Genomic DNA, 14718 nt, shown 5'->3' on the forward strand with positions numbered 1-14718 from the left:
TTTTTTTCTGCAGCAAAACCTGATCTCTTGCCAGGAAGGTTTGTTCAGGATTTTGCTTGTTTTTCACTGCGGTTTTGCTGCGTTTTTTTCCTTTTGTCTCTTTCTTTATGCATGTACCTAAAGTTCATATCAAAGGTTCCTATACCAGATGTGGGGAACCTTTTTTCTGCCAAGGGCCATTTGGATAGTTATGACATAATTTGATAATTTGCGGGCCATACAAAAACATCAACTTGAAAATTATCCTGCTATATTTGGTCAAGCAATTAACTCACCCCTCATGTGATGGCTGGAACTGCTGCCCTTTGGTGAGGAGTGTGATGTTAGGTGGTATTGATGATGTTGCTATTCACATTTGCTTTTCTAGGTTAGGTTTGCATCAGACTGGAGTGCAGTCAACTCTTTGCAGTGATAAGTTTTCTAAAGGACTGATGTTCTGAATACAGATGTATATAATGTTTATAGAACTTAAGCAGTGGGAGGTTTGCTATATGCATCACATAGGATACACAGAGACTGCTGTATACACAAAATAGGAGACATTGAGAATGCGGTATATATATCACATAGGAGCCACTGGGACCGCTGTATACAGTACAGACCAAAAGTTTGGACACACCTTCTCATTTAAAGATTTTTCAGTATTTTCATGACTATGAAAATTGTACATTAACACTGAAGGCATCAAAACTATGAATTAACACATGTGGAATTATATACTTAACAAAAAAGTGTGAAACAACTGAAAATATGTCTTCTAGGTTCTTCAAAGTAGCCACCTTTTGCTTTGATGACTGCTTTGCACACTCTTGGCATTCTCTTGATGAGCTTCAAGAGGTAGTCACCGGAAATGGTTTTCACTTCACAGGTGTGCCCTGTCAGGTTTAATAAGTGGGATTTCTTGCCTTATAAATGGGGTTGGGACCATCAGTTGTGTTGTGCAGACGTCTGGTGGATACACACCTGATAGTCCTACTGAATAGACTGTTAGCTGCTTTTTTCTTGCCATAATACAAATTCAAAGTAAAGAAAAATGAGTGGCCATCATTACTTTAAGAAATGAAGGTCAGTGAGTCCGAAAAATTGGGCAAACTTTGAAAGTGTCCCCAAGTGCAGATGCAAAAACCATCAAGCGCTACAAAGAAACTGGCTCACATTAGGACCGCCCCAGGAAAGGAAGACCAAGAGTCACCTCTGCTTCTGAGGATAAGTTTATCCGAGTCACCAGCCTCAGAAATCGCAGGTTAACAGTAGCTCAGATTAGAGACCAGGTCAATGACACACAGAGTTCTAGCAGCAGACACATCTCTACAACAACTGTTAAGAGGAGACTTTGTGCAGCAGGCCTTTATGGTAAAATAGCTGCTAGGAAACCACTAAGGACAGGCAACAAGCAGAAGAGACTTGTTTGGGCTAAAGAACACAAGGAATGGACATTAGACCAGTGGAAATCTGTGCTTTGGTCTGATGAGTCCAAATTTGAGATCTTTTGTTCCAACCACCGTGTCTTTGTGCGACGCAGAAAAGGTGAACGTATGGACTCTACATGCCTGGTTCCCACCGTGAAGCATGGAGGAGGAGGTGTGATGGTGTGGGGGTGCTTTGCTGGTGACACTGTTGGGGATTTATTCAAAATTGAAGGCATACTGAACCAGCATGGCTACCACAGCATCTGGCAGCAGCATGCTATTTCATCCGGTTTGCATTTAGTTGGACCATCATTTATTTTTCAACAGGACAATGAATCCAAACACACCTCCAGGCTGTGTAATGGCTATTTGACCAAGAAAGAAAGTGATGGGGTGCTACGCCAGATGACCTGGCCTCCACAGTCACCAGACCTGAACCCAATCGAGATGGCTTGGGGTGAGCTGGACCGCAGAGTGAAGGCAAAAGGGCCAACAAGTGCTAAGCATCTCTGGGAACTCCTTCAAGATTGTTGGAAGACCATTTCCGGTGACTACCTCTTGAAGCTCATCAAGAGAATGCCAAGAGTGTGCAAAGCAGTCATCAAAACAAAAGGTGGCTACTTTGAAGAACCTAGAATATAAGACATATTTTCAGTTGTTTCACACTTTTTTGTTAAGAATATAATTCCACATGTGTTAATTCATAGTTTTGATGCCTTCAGTGTAAATGTACAATTTTCATAGTTATGAAAATACAGAAAAATCTTTAAATGAGAAGGTGTGTCCAAACTTTTGGTCTGTACTGTATATCACATAGGAGGCACCAAGGCTGCTGTTTATACATCACATAGGAAAAACTGGGACTGCTGTATACATCACATAGGAGATATTGAGAATATATACATCATATAAACACTCGGGCTGCTGTATGTACATCACCTAGAAGACACTGGGACTGGTACATATACATCATATTGGAGACACTGGGGCTGGTGAATATACATAACATAGGAGACATTGGATCTACATCACACAGGATGCACCAAGACTGCTATATGTATCACATAAGCAACACCGAGAATGCAGTGCATACATCACATAGGAGACACTGGGATTGCTGTATACATCACATACAGTGAGGAAAATAAGTATTTGATACACTGAAGATTTTGCAAGTTTTCCCACCTACAAAGAATGGAGAGGTCTTTAATTTTAATCGTAGGTACGCTTCAACTTTGAGAGACAGAATCTTAAAGTAAAAATTAGAAAATCACATTGTATTATTTTTACATAATTCATTTGCATTTTATTGCATGAAATAGGTATGTGATACAATAGAAAAATAGAATTTAATATTTCGTACACAAACCTTTGTTTGTAATTACAGAGGTCAGATGTTTCCTGTAGTTCTTGACCAAGTTTGCAAACACCGCAGCAGGGATTTTGACCCACTCCTCCATACAGATCTTCTCCAGATCTTTCAGGTTTCGGGGCTGTTGCTGGGCAACATTGAGTTTCAGCTTTCTCCAAAGATTTTCTATTGGGTTCAAGTCTGGAGACTGGCTAGCCACTCCAGGACCTTGGAATTCTTCTTACAGAGCCACTCCTTGGTTGCACTGGCTGTGTGTTTCAGGTCATTGTCATGCTGGAAGACCCAGCCACAACCCATCTTCAATGCTCTTACGGAGGGGAGGAGGTTGTTGGCCAAAATCTTGTGATACATGACTTCATCCATCCTCCCTTCGATACGGTGCAGTCGTCCTGTCCCCTTTGCAGAAAAGCACCCCCAAAGTATGATGTCTCTCCCACCATGCTTCATTCTTGGGGTTGTACAGTCATGGCCAAAAGTATTGAGAATGAGACAAATAGTAATTTTTCCAAAGTTTACTGCTTCATTTTTTGTAATGGCAATTTGCATATACTCCTGAATGTCAAAGAGTGATCAGCTTAACAGCAATTACTGTACTTGCAAAGTCAATATTTGCCCAGAAAATGAACTTTAACCCCCAAAACACATTTCAACATCATTGCAGTCCTGCCTTAAAAGGAGCAGCTAACATCGTTTTAGTGATTGATCCATTAACACAGGTGTGGGTGTTGATGAGGACAGGGCTGGCGATCAATCAGTCATGATTAAGTAAGAATGACATCACTGGACACTTTAAAAGGAGGCTGGTTCTTGGCATCATTGTTTCTCTTCAGTTAACCATGGTTATCTCTAAAGAAACACGTGCAGCCATCATTGCACTGCACAAAAATGGCCTAACAGGGAAGAGTATCGCAGCTACAAAGATTGCACCTCAGTCAACAATCTATCGCATCATCAAGAACTTCAAGGAGAGAGCTTCCATTGTTGTCAAAAAGGCTCCAGGGTGCCCAAGAAAGACCAGCAAGCGCCAGCACCGTATCTTAAAACTGTTTCAGCTGCGGGATCGGACTACCAGCAGTGCCGAGCTTGCTCAGGAATGGCAGCAGGCTGGTGTGAGTGCTTCTGCACGCACTGTGAGGCGGAGACTCTTTGAGCAAGGGCTGGTTTCAAGGAGGGCAGCAAAGAAGCCACTTCTCTCCAGAAAAAACATCAGGGACCGACTGATATTCTGCAAAAGGTACAGGGAGTGGACTGCTGAGGACTGGGGCAAAGTCATTTTCTCTGATGAATCCCCTTTTCGATTGTTTGGGACATCTGGAAAACAGCTTATTCGGAGAAGAAGAGGTGAGCGCTACCACCAGTCTTGTCTCATGCCAACTGTAAAGCATCCTGAAACCATTCATGTGTGGGGTTGCTTCTCAGCCAAGGGAATCGGCTCACTCACAGTCTTGCCTAAAAACACAGCCATGAATAAAGAATGGTACCAGAATGTCCTCCAAGAGCAACTTCTCCCAACCGTCCAAGAGCAGTTTGGCGCCCAACAATGCCTTTTCCAGCATGATGGAGCACCTTGCCATAAAGCAAAGGTGATAACTAAATGGCTCATGGAACAAAACATAGAGATTTTGGGTCCATGGCCTGGAAACTCCCCAGATCTTAATCCCATTGAGAACTTGTGGTCAATCATCAAGAGACGGGTGGACAAACAAAAACCAACAAATTCTGGCAAAATGCAAGCATTGATTATGCAAGAATGGACTGCTATCAGTCAGGATTTGGTCCAAAAGTCGATTGAGAGCATGCCAGGGAGAATTACAGAGGTCTTGAAGAAGAAGGGGCAACACTGCAAATATTGACTTGCTGCATTAACTCATTCTAACTGTCAATATAACCTATTGGTACTCATAATATGATTGCAATTATATTTCTGTATGTGATATAAACATTAGACAATGAACAAATAAAGTAGCACATTGTAACACTGAGTATATAGATATGAAATATGAATAGCATAACTGCTGTAAAAAATAGAAATAAATGAAAATTTTTTTTTTTAAAAAAATTTTTTTAGCGCATGAAATATGAAGTATGGAAAATGAATAGCATTACTGCTGTAAATAAATGAGAAATCTTAGCGCATAAATTGGCCAATTCATGTGTACCTGACAGCCGCGGTAAGGCATTTCTCGATGTCAGGACCTACCAATGTGAATACCTCTCTAAGAGACCTCCGTCTGCTTATGTGTGGGAAAGACAGATCCTGATGCATTTAAAACCACCTGCGGCATGGGGGTGGGGGTGGAGTGCTCAGTCAACGCTAAATCTAGTAACAAAGAGAATGACGGCACTTCCACTACAAAAACTAGGTGTGAACAGGAGCTTACTAAGAGCAGCTACCTCCATATATAATGAACAAATAAAGTAGCACACTGTAACACTGAGTATATAGATATGAAATATGAATAGCATAACTGCTGTAAAAAATAGAAATAAATGAAAATTTAAAAAAAAAAAAAAAAATTTTTTTAGCGCATGACATATGAAGTATGGAAAATGAATAGCATTACTGCTGTAAGTAAATGAGAAATCTTAGCGCATAAATTGGCCAATTCATGGTAATCTAGTAACAAAAAAAATTTTCATTTATTTCTATTTTTTACAGCAGTTATGCTATTCATATTTCATATCTATATACTCAGTGTTACAGTGTGCTACTTTATTTGTTCATTATATATGGAGGTAGCTGCTCTTAGTAAGCACCTGTTCACACCTAGTTTTTGTAGTGGAAGTGCCGTCATTCTCTTTGTTACTAGATTTAGCGTTGACTGAGCACTCCACCCCCACCCCCATGCCGCAGGTGGTTTTAAATGCATCAGGATCTGTCTTTCCCACACATAAGCAGACGGAGGTCTCTTAGAGAGGTATTCACATTGGTAGGTCCTGACATCGAGAAACGCCTTACCGCGGCTGTCAGGTACACATGAATTGGCCAATTTATGCGCTAAGATTTCTCATTTATTTACAGCAGTAATGCTATTCATTTTCCATACTTCATATTTCATGCGCTAAAAAAAATTTTTTTTTTTTAAAAATTTTCATTTATTTCTATTTTTTACAGCAGTTATGCTATTCATATTTCATATCTATATACTCAGTGTTACAGTGTGCTACTTTATTTGTTCATTATATATGAAGGTAGCTGCTCTTAGTAAGCACCTGTTCACACCTAGTTTTTGTAGTGGAAGTGCCGTCATTCTCTTTGTTACTAGATTTAGCGTTGACTGAGCACTCCACCCCCACCCCCATGCCACAGGTGGTTTTAAATGCATCAGGATCTGTCTTTCCCACACATAAGCAGACGGAGGTCTCTTAGAGAGGTATTCACATTGGTAGGTCCTGACATCGAGAAACGCCTTACCGCGGCTGTCAGGTACACATGAATTGGCCAATTTATGCGCTAAGATTTCTCATTTATTTACAGCAGTAATGCTATTCATTTTCCATACTTCATATTTCATGCGCTAAAAAATTTTTTTTTTAAAAAAAAATTTTCATTTATTTCTATTTTTTACAGCAGTTATGCTATTCATATTTCATATCTATATACTCAGTGTTACAGTGTGCTACTTTATTTGTTCATTATATATGGAGGTAGCTGCTCTTAGTAAGCACCTGTTCACACCTAGTTTTTGTAGTGGAAGTGCCGTCATTCTCTTTGTTGTTATAAACATTAGACAAACACTAATAAAAACCAGAGGCCAGCAGATCATGGGAAAATATGATTTTGGTGTCATTCTCAAAACTTTTGGCCATGACTGTACTCATCCTTTTTCTTCCGCCAAACATGGCAAGTGGAGTTGATATCAAAAAGTTCTATTTTGGTCTTAACTGACCACATGACCTTCTCCAATGCCTCCTCTGGATATTCCAGATCGTCATTCAAACCGCCCTGAACATGTGCTGGCATGAGCAGGTGACCTTGCGTGCCCTGCAGGATTTTAATCCATGACGGTGTAGTGTGTTACTAACAGTAATGTTTGAGACTATGGTCCCAGCTCTCTTCAGGTCATTGACCAGGTCCTCATGTGTAGTTCTGGGCTGATTCCTGACCTTTCTCAGAATCATCCTTACCTCACGAGGTGACATCCTGCATGGAGCCCCAGACCAAGGAAGATTGACAGTCATCTTGTGTTTCTTCCATTTTCTAATAATTGTGCCAACAGTTGTTTCCTTCTCACCAAGCTGCTTGCCCATTGTCCTGTAGCCCATTCCAGCCTTGTGCAGGTCTACAATTTTGTCCCTAGTGTCCTTAGACAGCTCTTTGGTATTGGCCATGGTGGAGAGGGTGGAGTGTGATTGATTGAGTGTGTGGACAGGTGTGTTTTATACAGGTAACGAGTTCAAACAAGTACAATTAATACACGTAATGATTCAGAGTAGAAGAGCTTCTTAAAGAAAAAGTAAGAGGTCTATGAGAGACAGAATTTTTGCTGGCTGGCAGATGATCAAATATTTATTTCATGCAATAAAATGCAATTTAATTATTTTAAAATCATACAATGTGATTTTCTAGTTTTTATTTTTAGATTCTGTCTCTCACAGTTGAAGTGTACCTACAATAAAAATTACAGACTTCTCCATTCTTTGGGGGTGTGAAAACTTGCAAAAGTGTCAGTGTATCAAATACTTATTTTCACCACTGTAGTAGATACTGAAACTGTTGTAAATACATCACAGAGGAGTCACAGGGGCTGTTGCATATACATCACATAGGAGACACTGGGACTGGTTTATATACAGTAGATTGCATAGGAAACACAGTGGTTGGTGCACTTATATCACATAGGAGACAGTGGAACTGCTGGATATATATCACATGGGAGACACTGAGACTGGTGTACATACATCACATAGGAGACACTGAGGCTGATGTACAGTACAGACCAAAAGTTTGGACACACCTCCTCATTTAAAGATTTTTCTATATTTTCATGACTATGAAAATTGTACATTCACACTGAAGGCATCAAAACTATGAATTAACACATGTGGAATTATATACTTAACAAAAAAGTGTGAAACAACTGAAAATATGTCTTATATTCTAGGTTATTCAAAGTAGCCACCTTTTGCTTTGATGCCTGCTTTGCACACTCTTGGCATTCTCTTGATGAGCTTCAAGAGGTAGTCACCGGAAATGGTCTTCCCACAATCTTGAAGGAGTTCCCAGAGATGCTTAGCACTTGTTGGCCCTTTTGCCTTCACTCTGCGGTCCAGCTCACCCCAAACCATCTCGATTGGGTTCAGGTCTGGTGACTGTGAAAGCCAGATCATCTGGCGTAGCATCCCATCACTCTCCCTCTTGGTCAAATAGCCCTTACACAGCCTGGAGGTGTGTTTGGGGTCATTGTCCTGTTGAAAAATAAATGATGGTCCAACTAAACGCAAACCGGATGGAATAGCATGCCGCTGCAAGATGCTGTGGTAGCCATGCTGGTTCAGTATGCCTTCAATTTTGAATAAATCCCCAACAGTGTCACCAGCAAAGCACCCCCACACCATCACACCTCCTCCTCCATGCTTCACGGTGGGAACCAGGCACGTAGAGTCCATCCGTTCACCTTTTCTGAGTCGCACAAAGACACAGTGGTTGGAACCAAAGATCTCAAATTTGGACTCATCAGACCAAAGCACAGATTTCCACTGGTCTAATGTCCATTCCTTGTGTTCTTTAGCCCAAACAAGTCTCTTCTCCTTGTTGCCTGTCCTTAGCCGTGGTTTCCTCGCCGCTATTTTACCATGAAGGCCTGCTGCACAAAGTTTCCTTTTAACAGTTGTTGTAGAGATGTGTCTGCTGCTAGAACTCTGTGTGGCATTGACCTGGTCTCTAATCTGAGCTGCTGTTAACCTGCGATTTCTGAGGCTGGTGACTCGGATAAACTTATCCTCCGAAGCAGAGGTGACTCTTGGTCTTCCTTTCCTGGGGCGGTCCTCATGTGAGCCAGTTTCTTTGTAGCGCTTGATGGTTTTTGCAACTGCACTTGGGGACACTTTCAAAGTTTTCCCAATTTTTTTGACTGACTGACCTTCATTTCTTAAAGTAATGATGGCCATTCGTTTTCCTTTACATAGCTGCTTTTTTCTTGCCATAATACAAATTCTAACAGTCTATTCAGTAGGACTATCAGCTGTGTATCCACCTGACTTCTGCACAACACAACTGATGGTCCCAACCCCATTTATAAGGCAAGAAATCCCACTTATTAAACCTGTCAGGGCACACCTGTGAAGTGAAAATAAGTTCCGGTGACTACCTCTTGAAGCTCATCAAGAGAATGCCAAGAGTGTGCAAAGCAGTCATCAAAGCAAAAGGTGGCTACTTTGAAGAACCTAGAATATAAGACATATTTTCAGTTGTTTCACACTTTTTTGTTAAGTATATAATTCCACTTGTGTTAATTCATAGTTTTGATGCCTTCAGTGTGAATGTACAATTTTCAAAGTCATGAAAATACAGAAAAATCTTTAAATGAGAAGGTGTGTCCAAACTTTTGGTCTGTACTGTATATACATTACATAGGAGACACTGGGGCTGGGGAATATATATCACATAGGAGACACAGTTGCTGATGCACATATATCACATAGGAGATAATGGAACTGCTGTATATACATCATATGTGAGAAACTGGCATTGGTGCATATGCATCGCATGGGAGACACTGGGACTGGTGTATATACATAAAATAGATAAAATAGGAGATATTGAGGCTTGTGTATATACATCACGTAGACACTGGGACTGCTATATATATCACAGAGGAGACACTGGGGCTGGTACGTATACATCATATTGGAGACACTAGGACTGGTGCATAGACATTACATAGGAAACACTGGGACTGGTGCATATAAATGACATATGATATCCTGGGATTGGTGCATATACATCACATAAGAGACACTGAGGCTGATATACATACATCACATAGGAGACACTGTGACTGTTCTATCTTCATTAAAGGAATTAATCACATGCATCACAAATCACATACATCAGGAGAAAGTGAGTGAGTAGCAGCAGTATATGATTTGTCTTAAGGAGGGGAGAGTGAAGCGAGTGCTGATTGGCTGCAGGGTTCACATGACAGAGAGAACCAATGCTGGAACAGCGCCAGCACTGGAGGTGAGTATAGGTGTAATTATTTTAAAAGGGCAAAACATAGTGATTTTGAAGGTGTTATCCGAGCAGTGGACAATCTCTTTAAGTCTAGATTGTTATGATGAGTGATCAGATGAATTGCAAAAAATTGCAGTCTTTCTTTGCCATGAAAATTAACTTAATGACAAAAACATTCAAACAGAATGGTTCAATTGCTCAAGAAAGTCAAGCAAGTGCCAGCACCGTCTCCTGAAGAGGATTCAGGTATGGGATTGCTTCAACACCAGTGCGGAGCTCCCTCAGGAATGGCTGCAGGCAGGTGTCAGAACCTCTGCACACAAAGTGAGGTGAAGGCATTTGACAGCTGCCGGGTGTCAAGAAGGGCAGCAAAGAAGCCACTTCTCTCTAAGAGAAACATCAAGGACAAACTGTCAGGAAGTACATAGATTTGACTGCAGAAGACTGGGGTAAAGTTATTTTCTCTGATGAAGACTGTCCCCTTCAGACTGTTTGGGACATATAGCAGAATGATTTTACAGAGAAGGAAAGTTGAGCGCTGTCATGACTTATGAAATGCCAACAGTAAAGCATCTGGAGACCATTCGTGTGTGGGGGCTTTACATCCATGGGGGGGGCTCACTCGCAATTTTGCCTAAGAACACTGCCAAGAATAAAGAATGGGATCTAACATCCTCGAAAAGTATCTTCTCCCAATGATCTAGGAGCAATTTGGAAATGATCAATACTTTTTCCAGCATGATGGAGACCATGCCACAAGACAAAAATGATAAATAAGTTACTCGGTGAACAAAACATTGACAGTTTGAATCTATAGCCAGGAAACTCCCTACATATCAATACCATTGAGAACCTGTAGGCAATCCTCAAAAAGCGAGTGGACAAACAAAAACACAGAAATTGTGATAAACGCCAAGCCGAGAATGGTTGTCATTAATCAAAATTTGGCCCAAAGGCTGATATGCAACTGCCAGGATGCAAGGCTGAAGTCTTGAAAACAAGGGTTAACAATGTAAATATTGAGTCTTTACATAAACTTGATGTATTTGTCAATAAAAGTTTCAAAACTTATTAAATGCAGTTGTACTTCAGTAACCATAGAAACATCTGTCTAAAAGATCTAAAGACACTGAAGCAGCAATCTTTGTGAAAATCAAAATTTGTCAGTCTCAAAACTTTTGGCCATGACTGTATACCCTGCCCTTGAAATTAATTATTATACAGGTTGTTCCCTGGCATGAATTATACTGTTTATCTGAAATTAATTCTAATATACACTGTACCCCAGCAATGAAATATAATACATGCTGTGCCCTCGCAATTATTTATTATAAACTTTGTCCCCAGCAATAAATCATAATATACTTTCTACCTCCTGAAATGAGATATAATACACTCTGTGTCCCCAGTAATTAAAAGAATCCTGTTACATTGAAAATGCAATCCAGTCTGCAGGCAGCATGTTTTGGAGCAGGAGGGGCTAAACAGAATGTTATATAATTTTATAGAAAAAGGTTACATAGAATTTGTGTTTTATTCATTAAAATCTCAACTCATGTTGGGCTTTTCAGTACATTGGGGGGCTAGAAATGTATGGGTGGCAATTATGTTTTTTATATTTAACAGCAACATTAACAGATTTTTACATGGTTGACTGCAACAGAAAAATTTCCAACATAAGTATAAATTGTCTAAATGTAATAAAATGAGACTGCTCTAACTTTTCATACACTAATGTATGACCAATTTTAAACTCACTAATTAGGAATCCTAATAGAGGGACGTCCACCACTCAGAGCCCTCATCTATTTGCCAAATTGGAGAGTGGCTCCAACAAGTATGTATTACACAGAGAGCCTATTGATTTTAGTAGGCAATGTGTAATGCCGTACTTCTTCTGTGGGGGCACTGTACAGAATTATAACACTTGCTGACCAGTTCCCAAACTGACTACACCTGATCACTGGGGATCTTTGCGGTCAGACATTTTGTGATTAGATTGTTGTCAGGGAACCCTTCTATAAAAAAGGAAATGGAAAAGTCGAAAAACATTTTAAAAAGGAACCTGACATTTTCAAGCCAAACCAAAGGCCGCATGAAGCAGACATTGGATGCCTTTCTGCAAGAAAGTATGTTTACTCTGAATCGCTGCAGCAGTTGCAGAGTAAAACTGCAGTCATGGACCATGCTCATCGAATGACTAGTCCCAGAGGCTGTTTCTTTCTGACTTCTCCCTACCCTGCTTTCTATACTTAAGGCTATGTGCCCACGTTGCAGAAATGAAGCAGAAAATTTCTGCTTCATTTCAGCAAGTCCTCTCCCGGAAAAATGCATGCGGAATTCCGCACGCGTTTATTGCGCGTTTTTCGTGCGTTTTTCGTGCGTTTCCCACATGCGGAATTGCCTTGTGTTTTTTAATGCATTGCACAAGGCAATTCCGCTTGCGGAAACGCAAAATTAATGAACATGCTGCGGATTTTTGAACGCAGCATAAACGCTGCGGAAAAATCCGCAGCATGTGCATAGAACTTGCGGAATCCCCTTGGGGACCATGGGGAGCGGATTATCTAGCGTTTCACAAGCGTTTACACTGCGGAAATTCCGCAGCATATACGCTTGAAAAACGCTACGTGGGCACGCAGCCTAAAGGTCTCTCTCTATGTGTGCATACAGGGAGAAAGCTGTCATTTTAAGGGATCATGGTGGTGAGAAGCCACTGAAGACCTTGGCTTGGACCAGTCATCCAAGATGCATCGTCCAGAGCCGGCTCTTTAAAGTATGTTTTCTTGGAAACTTCTAATCTCCTTTTAAGAAACCTGGCAGCTATGAGGGCAAGTAGGTCGCATTTAGTTTGATTACAAGGAAGAAACTGTACTTACTCATAGATCTCAGAATCTGCAGGATTGAAGTGATTATTTTGCTGAAACATATGCTATGCCATGTACATAGTCCAGTCCTGTACCTTATCTCTCTCACTTTGGTGAAATATTAGAACATTTAAAAATATTTCAAAGAACCAAATCTCCTAGTTTAATCGACAATTGCTCAAATTTCTCAAGTGTAAATCTTTATTGGAACCTTAAAGACTGTGACCCCATCTCCTAATAACTATTCTTCTAGTCCAGAAATAATTGATCCAATAATCCAGCAGTCCAGAAAATTGTGTTACTGCAGTCTATAGGTGGTTTTACAGTGGCATGTAAAAGTTTGGGCACCCCTGGTCAAAATCACTTTTATTGTGAACAGTTAAGCAAGTTCAAGATGAAATGATCTCTAAAAGGTCTAAAGTTAAAGATGACACATTTCCTTAGTTTTTTAGGCAAAAAAAAAATCTTGTCATATTTTACATTTTAGAAATTACAAAAAGGAAAATGGGCCGATGCAAAAGTTTGGGCACCCTTGGAGATTTGTATGCTCAGATAACTTTGACCAAGGGTTCAGACCTTAATTAGTCTGTAGGGTTATGGCTTCTTCACTATCATCGTTAGGAAAGTCTAGGTGATGCAAATTTAACAGCTTTATAAAAACTCAGCCTCCCCTAACCTTATGCCAAAAAAGAGCAGCGATGGGTTCTTCTAAGCAGCTGCCTAGCACTCTGAAAATGAAACTGGTGGAGGTCCATAAAGGAGGAGAAGGCTATAAGAAGATAGCAAAGTGTTTTCAAGTTGCCCTTTCCTCAGTTCAAAATGTAATTAAGCAGGAAGAGGTCAAAATAAGGTCTTAAAGACAAAGCAAAATATTAGTGTGAGTGGCTTGTATGATTTCTAGAAAGGCAAATCAGAACCCCCACTTAACTGCAAAAGACCTTCAGAAAGATTTAGCAGACTCTGGAGTTGTGTTACATTGTTCTACTGTTCAGAGACACCTGCACAAATATGGCCTTCATGGAAGAGACATCAGAATAAAACCTCTCCTGCGTCCTCACCATAAAATTCAGCATCAAAAGTATGCAAAAGAACATCTAAACAAGCCTGATGCATTTTGGAAACAAGTCCTGTGGACCGATAAGGTTAAAATAGAACTCTTTGGCCACAATGATCAAAGGTATGACTGGAGAAAAAAGGGCACAGAATTTCAGGAAAAGAACATCTCGCCAACCATTAAGCATGGGGATGGATCAATCATGCTTTTTGGTTGTGTTGCAGCCAATGGCACGGGGAACATTTCACAGGTAGAGGGAAGAATGGATTCAATTACATTTCAACAAATTCTCGATGCAAACATAACACCATCTGTAAAAAAGCTGAAGTTGAAAAGAGGAAGGCTTCTACAAATTGATAATGATCCTAATCACAAAATCCACAATAGACTACCTCAAAAGGAGCAAGATGAAGGTTTTACAATGGCCCTCACAGTCAACTGATCTGAATGTCATTGAAAATCTGTGGCTAGACCTCAAAATAGCAGTGCATGCAAGATGACCCAGGAATCTCACAGAACTGGAAACATTTTCCAAAGAAGAATGGATGAAAATCCCTCAAACAAGAATTGAAAGACTCTTGGCTGGCTACGAAAAGCATTTACAAGCTGTGATACTTGCAAAAGGGGGTGATACTAGATACTAACCATGCAGGGTGCCCAAACTTTTGCATCTGCCCATTTTCCTTTTTGTAATTTTTAAAATGTTAAAGATGAAAATATATTTTTCTGTCTAAAATGCAAAGTAAATGTATCATCTTTAACTTTAGGCCTTTTAGAGATCATTTCATCTTCAACTTGGTTGACTGTTCACAATAACAGTAATTTTGACCAGGCGTGCC

This window comes from Phyllobates terribilis, unplaced genomic scaffold (genome assembly GCF_046119375.1).
Source record: "Phyllobates terribilis strain yellow unplaced genomic scaffold, ASM4611937v1 Scaffold_5__5_contigs__length_657084704, whole genome shotgun sequence".
Lineage (NCBI taxonomy): Eukaryota > Metazoa > Chordata > Amphibia > Anura > Dendrobatidae > Phyllobates > Phyllobates terribilis.